The sequence below is a fragment of the Oryzias melastigma genome, linkage group LG21 (genome assembly GCF_002922805.2).
Source record: "Oryzias melastigma strain HK-1 linkage group LG21, ASM292280v2, whole genome shotgun sequence".
Lineage (NCBI taxonomy): Eukaryota > Metazoa > Chordata > Actinopteri > Beloniformes > Adrianichthyidae > Oryzias > Oryzias melastigma.
In genome coordinates, this window is record NC_050532.1 from 8,208,577 (window position 1) to 8,219,730 (window position 11,154).

Sequence of the window (11,154 nt, forward strand, 5' to 3'; positions counted from 1 at the left end):
TACAACAGCTAAATCTTGCATATTAAAGCTATTTTTTTTTGTCTTTTATGGTGGCTGGAGGAGACAAGAACATGAGGCTTTCCTGGCTTAGTTCAGTTCTTCTCTGAGATCATACATGAAGTGTTGGAGAGACCTTACAGGAGACGGCGTCCTCTGAGATCCAGTAAGTCGTGGGAATGTATAAGTCCTGATTTTAGTACCAAATGTAGTTCGACTAAAAGGAAATCTTATCATGCTTTGTTATAAACCTAATATTTGCTCGTTTTTCCAGGGAAGCTGTAAATGAGAAAGCAGATGGTTTTACGAAACCATTGATCATTTTTGTCTTTTGTTAAATTAACTATAAAGGTTACTTAAAAAAGCCAGTGCCAACTATTTAAAAATTCGTCTTTGTTACTTCTCTTCCCCCATTACAGAGTTTAATGAGCTAATGAGTTTAAGAGCTCATGTTCTAAACACTGAGCTGAAGTGTTGATCAAACTTCTTTAAGCTAACCACTAACATTATTCTTCATATTTTATGCATTTAAACCTTCATACATTGAGAAATAAAGTGTTTATTGGACACCTTTTCTTACAAAAAGATAGTTTGCTAAGTAATGATGTGGTGTTCTTATCATAAATATAACTATGTAAAGTAAAAATGTTACATTTTACTCCATTCACAGTTTTTGAAAAAGTTTATAAAAGTACACTTATTTTTAATTGTTTTTTAAACTTCTCTAACAAAGAAATAGATGAAAGAGTACAGTTTAGATTCTTCCAAAGTTTTGGCCCTCTGTACTCTACTGTATTTTGATTGATGGCTGTTCTACAGAAAGGAAGATAGAAATCATCACAGCTTCTCGTTGGATAACTGACATATCAGCGTCCTGCGATGCAAGCTCCAACTCGAGTCGCTCCACCCCGGCCTGCATTTAGTTGTTGCTTTCTAATTCCACCATTAGACGAGCCAGTTTTGTTTGCATGACTTCCAGGGTTCCCTCCAGTTTCTTTATCTTGGTTTCAATCTGATCTGCCTCCCCGTCTCCTTCTTCTGCACTCTCGTCCAGCATCCCCATCTTGACAAGAATTTGTCTGCCTTTCTCCTCCAGGTGACGCTTGGCTGCTGGAAATTGAGAGAGGACGTCCGTCAAGTCTTCCTTTGACAAGCTGAACAGGTCCGAGTAACCAATGCTCCGGATGTTGGCTGTGCGGCGATTCCCAGACTTGTTACCTGAACAGAAGCAGAGCCATTTGGAAAATGTCAACAAACTTCAGAATGTGATGAAGAACAATGGAACTGTATTAAACTTCTTAGTAGTCTGGGGCCTTTTTGACATGTTTTTTCCAACTTTACTATTTGCTTATTTAAATTATCTTTAAAACTGTTTATGTGGCAAGCATATTTTTTTGTACAACCCCAGTTTAGTTTTTAACAGATATTTTTCATTATATTACACAATAATTCCTCAGTGAATCTGAAACTGTCCAAAAAACATTATCTCGAGTATAAGATTTTGGTATTTTGTAAGTCCAAAATAAAAATAAATATTGAAATCAAACATGTAGAGAGAAATTAAAATGTACAAATTCAAGATTCAAATGAAAGACAAAGTAAAAAATATAAGTGAAAATTGTCTGAAAAAAAGGCAAAGTTTCCCCTCACTGATTTATTTCAAGGGATTATTTTATTTAAACAATATGTATTATAACTTGTGTTCTGCAGGATTTCGTTCTCTCGCATTATCTTCTTGTTAATGTAGAGGTGCTGATACCAGCTGTCGATGCGGTTTCTCAGCTCCTTGCTAACGTGGTGGCTGCGCAGGTAGGCTTTCACCTTGGGGATAAAGAATGGTATATTTTTGAAACACTATGAGAAAAATATCTTATTGTGCAAGAGTTTAATTAGTTTCAATGTAAAGTTGTAAACAAACAAGATTTGACCAACAATCCCATCATCAGTAAGAAGTGTCGAGGAGGTTCTCGTCTCCATGCGGTCCAAGGCCTCGTTGAGTCGCGGGATGCGGAGAAGGCGGTTGACCCTCACCAGAGCAAAAAAGAAAATGTCAAAAAGAAAATAAAAAAATTTATGAGAGCACATTTGACAGAATCTGACAAAACTGGGCATTTTCCCCCAATATTTTAAAAGTACACAATATGGATTTTTTTGATTCTGGGTCAAAATGAGTCTCAATAAAAGGCTTACCTGTATGAAGAGTGAGGATTGTGTCAGCACAATACATCTGACATGACATGTAGTCCAGGGTGAGCCACAGGGAGGTAGTTCAAAGTGTTAACTTTTATCCTCATTTGTCAGATTCACATCAAGTGTTTACATCACAGCCAGGTTGAAATGATAACTCATCAAACTGCCATTTTTATTCAAACTTAGAGAAAGAAAATTAAATTCAAGATTCTTTTTTTGAAAGATTTTCTAAATAAAGTTGATAATCTTTGGATCTGGAAGTAGAGTTTATATCTACTAGAAAAAATGAAACTTTTGATGAGGGTGCTCCTATAAAAGTTTCTGTATTTTTTTCACCTGTTTGAGCCAAACTTAGTTTCCAACTGGCTGCCATGAAACCTGACACTGCTCTTTGGCAATCTTAATCGCTTATTTTGTCGTTAACTCACTCAGAGGATGGATAGAAAATAAATAAAGATTCAAATTGCATCTCTGAGTTTTTTTTTTCAAATTGTTGCAGTTTGTAAGAGATCATATTAATGATGTAGAAAATAAAGTATGCTGGGTGGGCCACAAACTCTCCATTCTGATGCATCCACTTGTAGATAAATAGATCCGTGTACGTCTTTGTTTTCCTCATCTGAGCTGGAATCTGGGTCAAAACTGTATGAATGCATAGCTCCAATATTGCTAGTCATTTTTGTTGCACCAGTAATGTTCGGTTGGGGACGTGATGGGCTGTAAGCTAGTGGGAGAGCGTGTAAACATAGAACTCTCAGCAACGGGGAGAGGAAGGGGGGACGGGGTTGCTCTGCATCAACAATCCCACCCACAATGTAGAGGTGAATTTCAAAAATTTTTGTTTTTGTCTAAAAACTGCATTATCATAGTGAAAACACAACTGGGAAGTATTTTAAAATAGTTAAAAAGATGATTGAAGTAGCTCTTTGAAGAAACTTTAAGTGAACTTATATTCTCATGCCAGCAGAGGGCGCTGCAGTTCTATGAGCTCCCACTGCCAAAGCCTTAAATTTATCAGTAGAAAATTGGGAAAAAAATGGAAAATAAATTATTTTGCAGGGTTGAATTTGAGTTAAATTTTTATTAAATATATTTAAACATAATAATACATTAGCAACAACTCTTTCTAAGTCAGAAGAAAAAGAATCTGCTTCCAAGCTTTTGACGCACCTTGAGGATTAGTCACACAAAACTAGGCTTTTTTACGTCAATACAATTCACAGTTGAACCACATAACCAACAGCAGCTGCCATATGTGAACCCTGAAGTCCAATGAAAACACAAATGAATCATTTACAGGGAGGAAAATAACATGATTCAAACATTTGTGGTTTGACTTTACAGTCAGTGGCTGTGAGTTGATCTCATTCCATGTGTTTTCTCTCTGGCCACAAGAGGTCCCAAACATGACAAACTAGAGTGACTGGAAAACTACTGCTGTGGGGGAACCGGGCTGAATTGCTGAACAGAACCAGCACATGAGTGTCCATTAAGCCAAACTGCAGGTCTCCAAGTGTAAACACTGAGGTGCAGGAGATATGTGTGAGTAGGCTGAAGCGAGGATCAGGGTTTGAAGCTGCTCTCCTCCCAGCTATTGCTCAACACATTAGTTCATCTACTGGCTTTCAAAACATTCCAGAAAAGGAAATTGCAACATGTGCTCCAGAGAAGAGGAAGTCTGAGCTGGGAAGCACACGTCTCAGCTTTAAGTAAAGAAAAAAAAGAAGAAGAAATATGGTTTTACTGGACCTCTATGTTACCTGATGAGGGACAGTCTTCACAGCAGGACTACTATCAAAACAATCTGATGGTAAGTTCTCTGTTTTAAACTAAACTACATAAGAGTTTATGACTGTCACATGATTAATCCTACAGGATAAAGTGTTATATCAGTGCAGGACGGATCTTTTGCTCTTTTGGATTTGTCACAAATGGTCTTATTTGTTCTAAATCTTCCTTTTTGTCAGAATTATTCCCATTGACATGTTTGAATATTGACTCTTACACATAAAAAAAGGTTGATTTAGAGTCATATAACAAAAGATGCACAAACTCAAATTTAGAGAAATAGTTTGATCATCTGGACTTCCTTTTTTGGCGTCTTCTGCAACATTTGAAGCCACATTTTACTCAGATTTTATTTAATAAACTGAATAGTTTGTTGTTTTTTTATTTAGAGCTGCTTCACAGAACATGATAGTTTTTTTCCATCTGTTGTTAATCTAAGGATTGTCATCGGATAAAGGAAAAGTGCAGTGTTTGTTGAAATCTGACTAGTGATTCTGCAATATTGGAACTGACCTCATTTTGTTTATTTTTATGCAAGTCTGTCCTTATATAAGCTCTCATGGACTTTGCACACTTCTCTTACGTCTCCTTACACCATTCTTACCATAATTTTGTTATATTATAATTGTTTTAACTATTTTTTTTTACTTCTACTCTTTTCTGTCGTAAAAATGTTTTATATTTGTGTTTACCGCTTGTGTTTTTTTATGCTAACAAAAGAACTTTATGATTATTTTGCATTTTAATGTAATGTTTATAAATCGTCATCCATTTCTAATTTGAATTCAATCAAGATTAAATATATTCCCCTTTATACTGTGTGAAAACATTCAAATAGCACCTTAAATTTTCTCATCGTTTTGGTCAGAAAATCTGCAGTTCTTTGTGGTTTTGTCAAACACTGGAGTCAAACATTAAGATTTTATAAATGAAGATTAAACCCTAAAAGCAAATAGATGCTAATCAGCTCTCTCCACATTTAAAACTTAGAGAATTAATGAAATATTGGAGCACCAAATGAGTGTTTGTTGTGGCCATGCACGGGTTTGTGTGCTTCCTTCCTGTTTGTAGTTGTGATCTTTACTTACGAGATGAAAGATGAAGATTGACTCATAGCCAAATAAATGCATGCTGGGAAATCTTGTATCCTATGGGAAAAACCCAGGTGTTAATGTGCACTTGAATATAGCGTTTTTATTAATTTTTGGATGATGTGATGGAAGCAACTTGTGGTTTTGAGAATAGGACACTTTTTTTTAGTTTTAACCATAAAACTACTTTTAAAGTAATCTATCTGCACTTTTAAAAATGAGTTAAGCATTAAAAAAAAATAATAAATCCATTGCGATCAAATAAAAAGCTTCTCATGCAGAATGTTTATATTCTGCATAAAAAGACTTTGCAGTAGAAACCGCTTTGTAATTATTCCTGGTGATCATTTCCTTTGTGGTCAGATATCTGCAAAGTGTTTAAATAAAGGGCCACAGAGGAGCATTCGTCTTGATGCTGGTGTCCCTGGAGGTGGGACGGAGACGTTGAGTAAATACTTGGCTGAGCTGCAGGCTGGAAGCTGCAGTCCTCGCCGACAGGTCAGAGGTTAAGTTTCCTCTAAGAGCTCTGCCGGCCGTGCAAACTTTCTCATCCTTCCTCCGTTTGTTGGGTCGCCTTGTTTGAGGTGAGTCAAAGCATCCTGCATAGCTTTGTTGATTAATTTGATGACACAGCAGGGACAAATGAAATATCCATGTGGAACTAATGGGATTAACTCATTCTATTTGTGTGGTGCTGATGCTTGATGAAGGTCACACAAATTTACAGATCTGTACAAAATGTTTTAGCTTAATTTCTATATTACAGCTGATATTTGTAATGGAGCTGTTAAATAGAGGAGTTAGCGGCAGTACAAAAAGTTGGAATTTTCCACAAATCCAAAACTGTTTCCAGACTTATTTTTAGTTTGACATCGTTTCTCATGGCTTGGACAGGATGCTGACTTGTTCGGGATGTACCTCGCCTTTAAGCAACAGGGTAGGCTCCAACAACCAGGGGGTTTAGTAGATTCTGAAAATGGATGGCAAAATCTTAACCTTTATGTTATAGATGGACATTGAAGCATTGTTTGGTATAATATACCATACAGTAGTCAGCAATCAAGCTCTCATCCATCCTTCTCCTTCTGCAGGATAAGCTCTTAAACTGTTTAGATCAACTCCACTGCGTTGAGTCCATCAATCCTTAATGTCATAAAACAGAGTTTTTGAGGGCTATTTTGGCATCATTTGCTTCATGTCATTTCCTCTAGCTCTCTTGTTTAAATAGGAATATTCCCACATTATTCTCCTTCTACGAGGGTCAAAAGTTTGAATGCTAATCTCTGTGAATTTATCGTTTAAGATGTTTTAATGTCCATCACAAGAACATGTTTTTTCCTAAGACTTGATCCTCAAAATAGTATATTTTCTAAATGTTTGGAACGTTTATTCAGACTTTTTTCCTTCTGTTCATGGGGCTCAGTGACTGACGATGTCTGAACTGGGATGCTCAGTGTGATGATTAAAAAAGGGAATTTCTGAAAGGGCCTATACAATTATTTTCTTAAGTATTTCAGAGTAAGCTATATCCATATATATGTTCATATGTTACCTTTGGTACAAGAACAAATTATATATGAAATATGAGATATTTCTTGTGAGTTTCTTTTTAGCCAAGAGTAAAATACCTTGAGGCTGCACGGTGGCGCAGTGGTTAGTGCTCTTGCCTCACAGCAAGTAGGCCCCGGTTCGAATCCCAGCTGGGGAATCTGAAAAATCTGCGACTTAGCTAGCTGAACAGCTAAGCTAGCTGAGCGGCTAAGCTAGCGGCTGATCACCAGCTTAGTGGAGAAAATGTGTATTTGTGTTAGCCTGGGGGTGGTTCTGTCAGCGCATACTCTTCCTGAAAGGGGCTGTCCTCAATTTGTGACATCAGCTCGTGAGAACTCGCTCGTTCTTGTGGGTTGGGCGGGGCTGGTGCTCAGAGTGCAGGTTTTTAGTGGATTACTCAGAAATGCGTGAACGGATCAAGATACCGTTTTGAGGTTGTTTATAGTGAGGAATAAACAGCATAATACACCTAAAAGCTTAAAAGGTTGACTTTGCATGGTATAAGCTTTTTAAAGACCACAAATACATTTTCATAACATCTCAGAATCAAGCATTCCCCATTCTCTGTTAATTGCGATTATGCCGTTCAGCCAAAATAATCATTTTCTAGGACATAGTTTCTGTAGAAGAGAATTAGGAATTATGAGTTGAAGTGTTTTTTCTACATCATAAATATGCTCTTTTTTCCATTGGCATTTTTTTGTCTGATTTCCCTGATTCATAATGATTTGAATAAAGAAAAACTCAGAAGCGCAACTTTAAGCGTAATCTTCTTAATATGTGTTTTCCATAATTGTAAAGATGACCTAAAAAATTGGTTTAAAACACCATTTTAGTAGTAGTTTAGTATAAACTTTTTTACACTGTAGGTTCAGAGACCTATAGCCACACAGTTTTCTTAATAATTTTAGGAGATAGAGGCTCATATCAGCAGCAGCTCAACACTGTTTACAAAGCTGTCATAAAACCATCACCAAAAATCATTTAAATTGTTATCTGGGAAAACAAATATGCCTGACAGTCAAAGCAATTTAGTAGTTTATTGGCAGATACTGATAAGCTTTTAACAGGCCCTTATTTTGTCTAAAACATGCTGAATAATATCTATTAATTACATCTTAGACTGGATATTTAAAAAGTTTTTGCAGAGGGACAAAAAACAGTTGAAGTAAAACTTGAGTATATTTATAGTTGCCCCTCATTTGTTGCAGTGAGGGCTTTAACCTGTGATACACATTTGAACTCAGAGCAACAAGGATCCGTGTTTCAGTTCTCCATTTTTACAGAAATCCCATTCTCTTCCTCTTTAAAAAGTCAGCACTTTCTGCTTTGCTTCGCATTTTCCCATCGTTCAAGGAACCCGCGGAGCCTGCCCTTTAAAAAAGCTGACACGGATCCTCCCAAAGCATCCTCACAGGCCTCAACTTGTCAAAAGCCAAACCCAAATGTTAAAGAAGCACCAGGACAAGACGGACAAAGACAGAATAAGTAGTGCTCGTGTTATGACACGGATTGTTTCTTTCCTCTGAAGAGTTCTGAGTTTGAGAACATGAGAGGACAGAACATGTTTTTGTTCTCTTGATGAGTCACGACACGAGTTTTATGAATCATGTCAGGTTTGCATTCAGAGGCTCTTCCCTTAAATCACTGCCAACTTTAATTATTAATAGTCTTTTCAATTAAAACTGTATAAATTAATGTTTTACTTTTACTATACTCATTAAAAACCTTTGAATCAGATGATTTATAGTTGCAGCCAAACAGCTTGATTATAATTTTTTAAATAACAACCTGCGCTACAGCGTAATTTCCCATCAAACCTTGTAAAACATGTTTGTCAAAGTGTTATCTGTTGCCTAAATGTTCGTGCTGTGAGGACCTTGAACCTTTGCCCTGTTGTAAGTTCTGTCACTCAGACAGATGGACAAAGTTTGCGTGACTGAACCGACTCCGGGGCCAACACACCCATCGCAGAGCAAACAGAAAGCAGCGCCGCTTCCCTTCTGTGGGTTTGCTGGAGTGAAATCAAACATTGCAAAATTGGTCGGGTTGCTGGGGGGGCCGTTTCTCGAAAAAGCACCCGTGTGATTTCTGTCATGCAAGCGTTTTTTCTGCAACACTTGGTCTTACAACACGTTTGACTGCAGAACAAACAACCTGTTTGCTTTATGAGTGGAAACGTTTATAATTGAGATTCAGGTTAATAGAATGGTAAAAAGAGCCGCCTGGCAAACAGACAATGACATGAACTTGTTGCTAGGAGACAGTCAAGTCAAATAAGGCATGAAGTGCCAGGTTACAGACATGTTGGAGTCTGATGGATGACGCATGATGGCAGATGTTGTGCATTGAGCTGTCAGTTGGTATTAATCATTAGATCCGTGTTTAAACATTTGCAGCGTCTGCCTGATGACAGAAGTTGGAGGATGGGTTTTGGGATGAGATGCTGCAAAAAGCAACAAAGTTTCCTCCATTTTCTACACGCTTTATGGGGTCAGTGGAGTTTACCCGGCTACTATCGAGCAAACAGTCGAGCTCAGCCACATGACGCAACCGCTCCCACCTAAGGGACAACTCATTAATTTATCAAACCTTTCCAGGCAGTTAATCTGCGCACGTACAAGGAGAACGTCCAAACTTCACACGGAAAAGTCTTAGCTGGGATTTGAGCCAGCGCCCTTCTCGCTTTGAAACGAGAGTGCACTGCAGTTTCAACAGCAGAAGTTGCTGAAAGCAGCCACCAAACCACTCTAGAAAATTCTAAGCCTTGGGGAAAACACGTTGCATCCTCTCCTTCAACTGCACCTTTCCCCTCCCTTGAGCAATACATGTAAAAGTCCATAAAGCTAAATTGGGGTCAGGCAGGCAGTGGTCAAACATGAGCATGGGAGCATCAGGGCGGGGTAAAACTGGACAGGTGTAGATCGAGGCAGGTGGCAGGCAAACTAAGTCAGAGTCGAAGCAGGATCAGGTAAACAGAAGAGATCAGGTCCAGGAAGAAACGCTCAGTAATGCAGGCAGAGTGGCACAAACAATACTACGGACTGAGTGAGGCTCTGTCATGAGGGTGATTGACAAATGAAAGTCAGGTGAGCAGCAGTCACTTTTTCTGTTCTTTCAATTAGTGTGAACAACAAAAAGTGATTATACATCCTCAGCAATTTTGTTGTTTCTTTTGTTTTTATTGGTCGGCGTTTGTTGCTTCTGCCAACCATTTGATGTATTTATTTTGTATCTCAAAGAAATATATTTAGTTAAAATAGTTTGATTTTTGAATGGGGCAGCGTTAATAAGTTTTCTTCTCAATAAAATCCATCTGTGCTAGATGTATTAGCTCTGCCCCTGAGACTAACAAATAGTGAGACAATAGTTCATCACACAACCCCTCAGGCAGATGAAAATAATGTTAGGGACAACATGAAAGCAATAATAATAATTATTGAATAATTAACACAACAAGCAGAATTTACTTTGTCAGTTCATGCAATCTTGATTCACTGAAAAAGCAACATTTTAAAATGATCTGCTTGAAATGATATTTCCATTTCTGGACCGTTCTAGGTCAAATGTAACAAATGGGAGTTTTCTTTTAACAAGAGATTTTACTCAGTCATGTGACTCACATTCATTCACCTCAGCCTCCCACGCACAACTCCCATAAATGTTTGTGGCGTGACCCAGAGCTCTTCCCACGCTCCTCGCTTTCTCTCTGCCTGAACTTGTTCCAGAGGAGAACGACTGGACCCTGAATGATTCCAATACCTCTGATTTCACAGCAACAACCTCACAGACAGGTTTAAATCTCAGTGTGCTGAGTTGCTCCACATGCTAGGCCGTGCTTACATCTTTAGCCAAAGGAGAACTGTCTGGAACCCACGTGTTACCTTTGGGGTGGTGTTGCACACAAACCAAGGTGTGGCATCTGTGGTATGTTGCCTCTCTGGTTTCTTGTAAGCCCCCTCAAGAATGTTTTTCATGCTTTTGAGCATGGATCAAATAAGAAATGGTACAGACAGGAGCTTCAAAAACAGAAATCAAAGTTTTTTGAGTACAAATGATCTGCTTCTGGTTCAGATGGACAACACAAAACGAATCTGTTCGCAAGTTCTGTTCAGTATTTATTCCTCCTGGAGTGTCAGTAGTCTGAAAAATATAAAAAAAATATATCAATTTAGGTTCATCACACAGTGACAGAAAGCTGTTTTTGAAACTTGTGCATTAGCGACCTTCTGATGAATATTTGTGCATTAGTAATGTTAGGTTGAGGTCGTAAGCTAGTGGGGGAGCTAGCTTATAAGAACTCAGTAGTGGGTGATGGGAAAGGGGGGTGGGGTTGCTAAACACCAACAGCTCAAAGGAGAATTTTTAACCAACTACTGCTAGTCTGCAGAAACCATTTCCTAGAATGACACGTTTTAAGATTTGCCTAAAAACATAAAAAAATGCTCACATATAAAAGATCACTGGAAATGCTGATAAAGTAGATCAAAAGATGATTGGAATGGAACTCTACTTCTATATGGGAATTTACTATTTT

The 11,154-nt window shown here is 37.9% G+C and overlaps 1 protein-coding gene across 1 annotated transcript in view; it reads left to right on the forward strand.

Annotated features, from left to right (window-relative positions):
• Nucleotides 1–5,531: 5,531 nt before the first annotated feature.
• Nucleotides 5,532–11,154, forward strand: part of LOC112155466 (interleukin-1 receptor-like 2) — a gene marked incomplete in the record, with an annotated part of 15,933 nt that continues 10,310 nt past the window's right edge. The window contains 1 exon segment of the mRNA XM_036209696.1: nucleotides 5,532–5,650.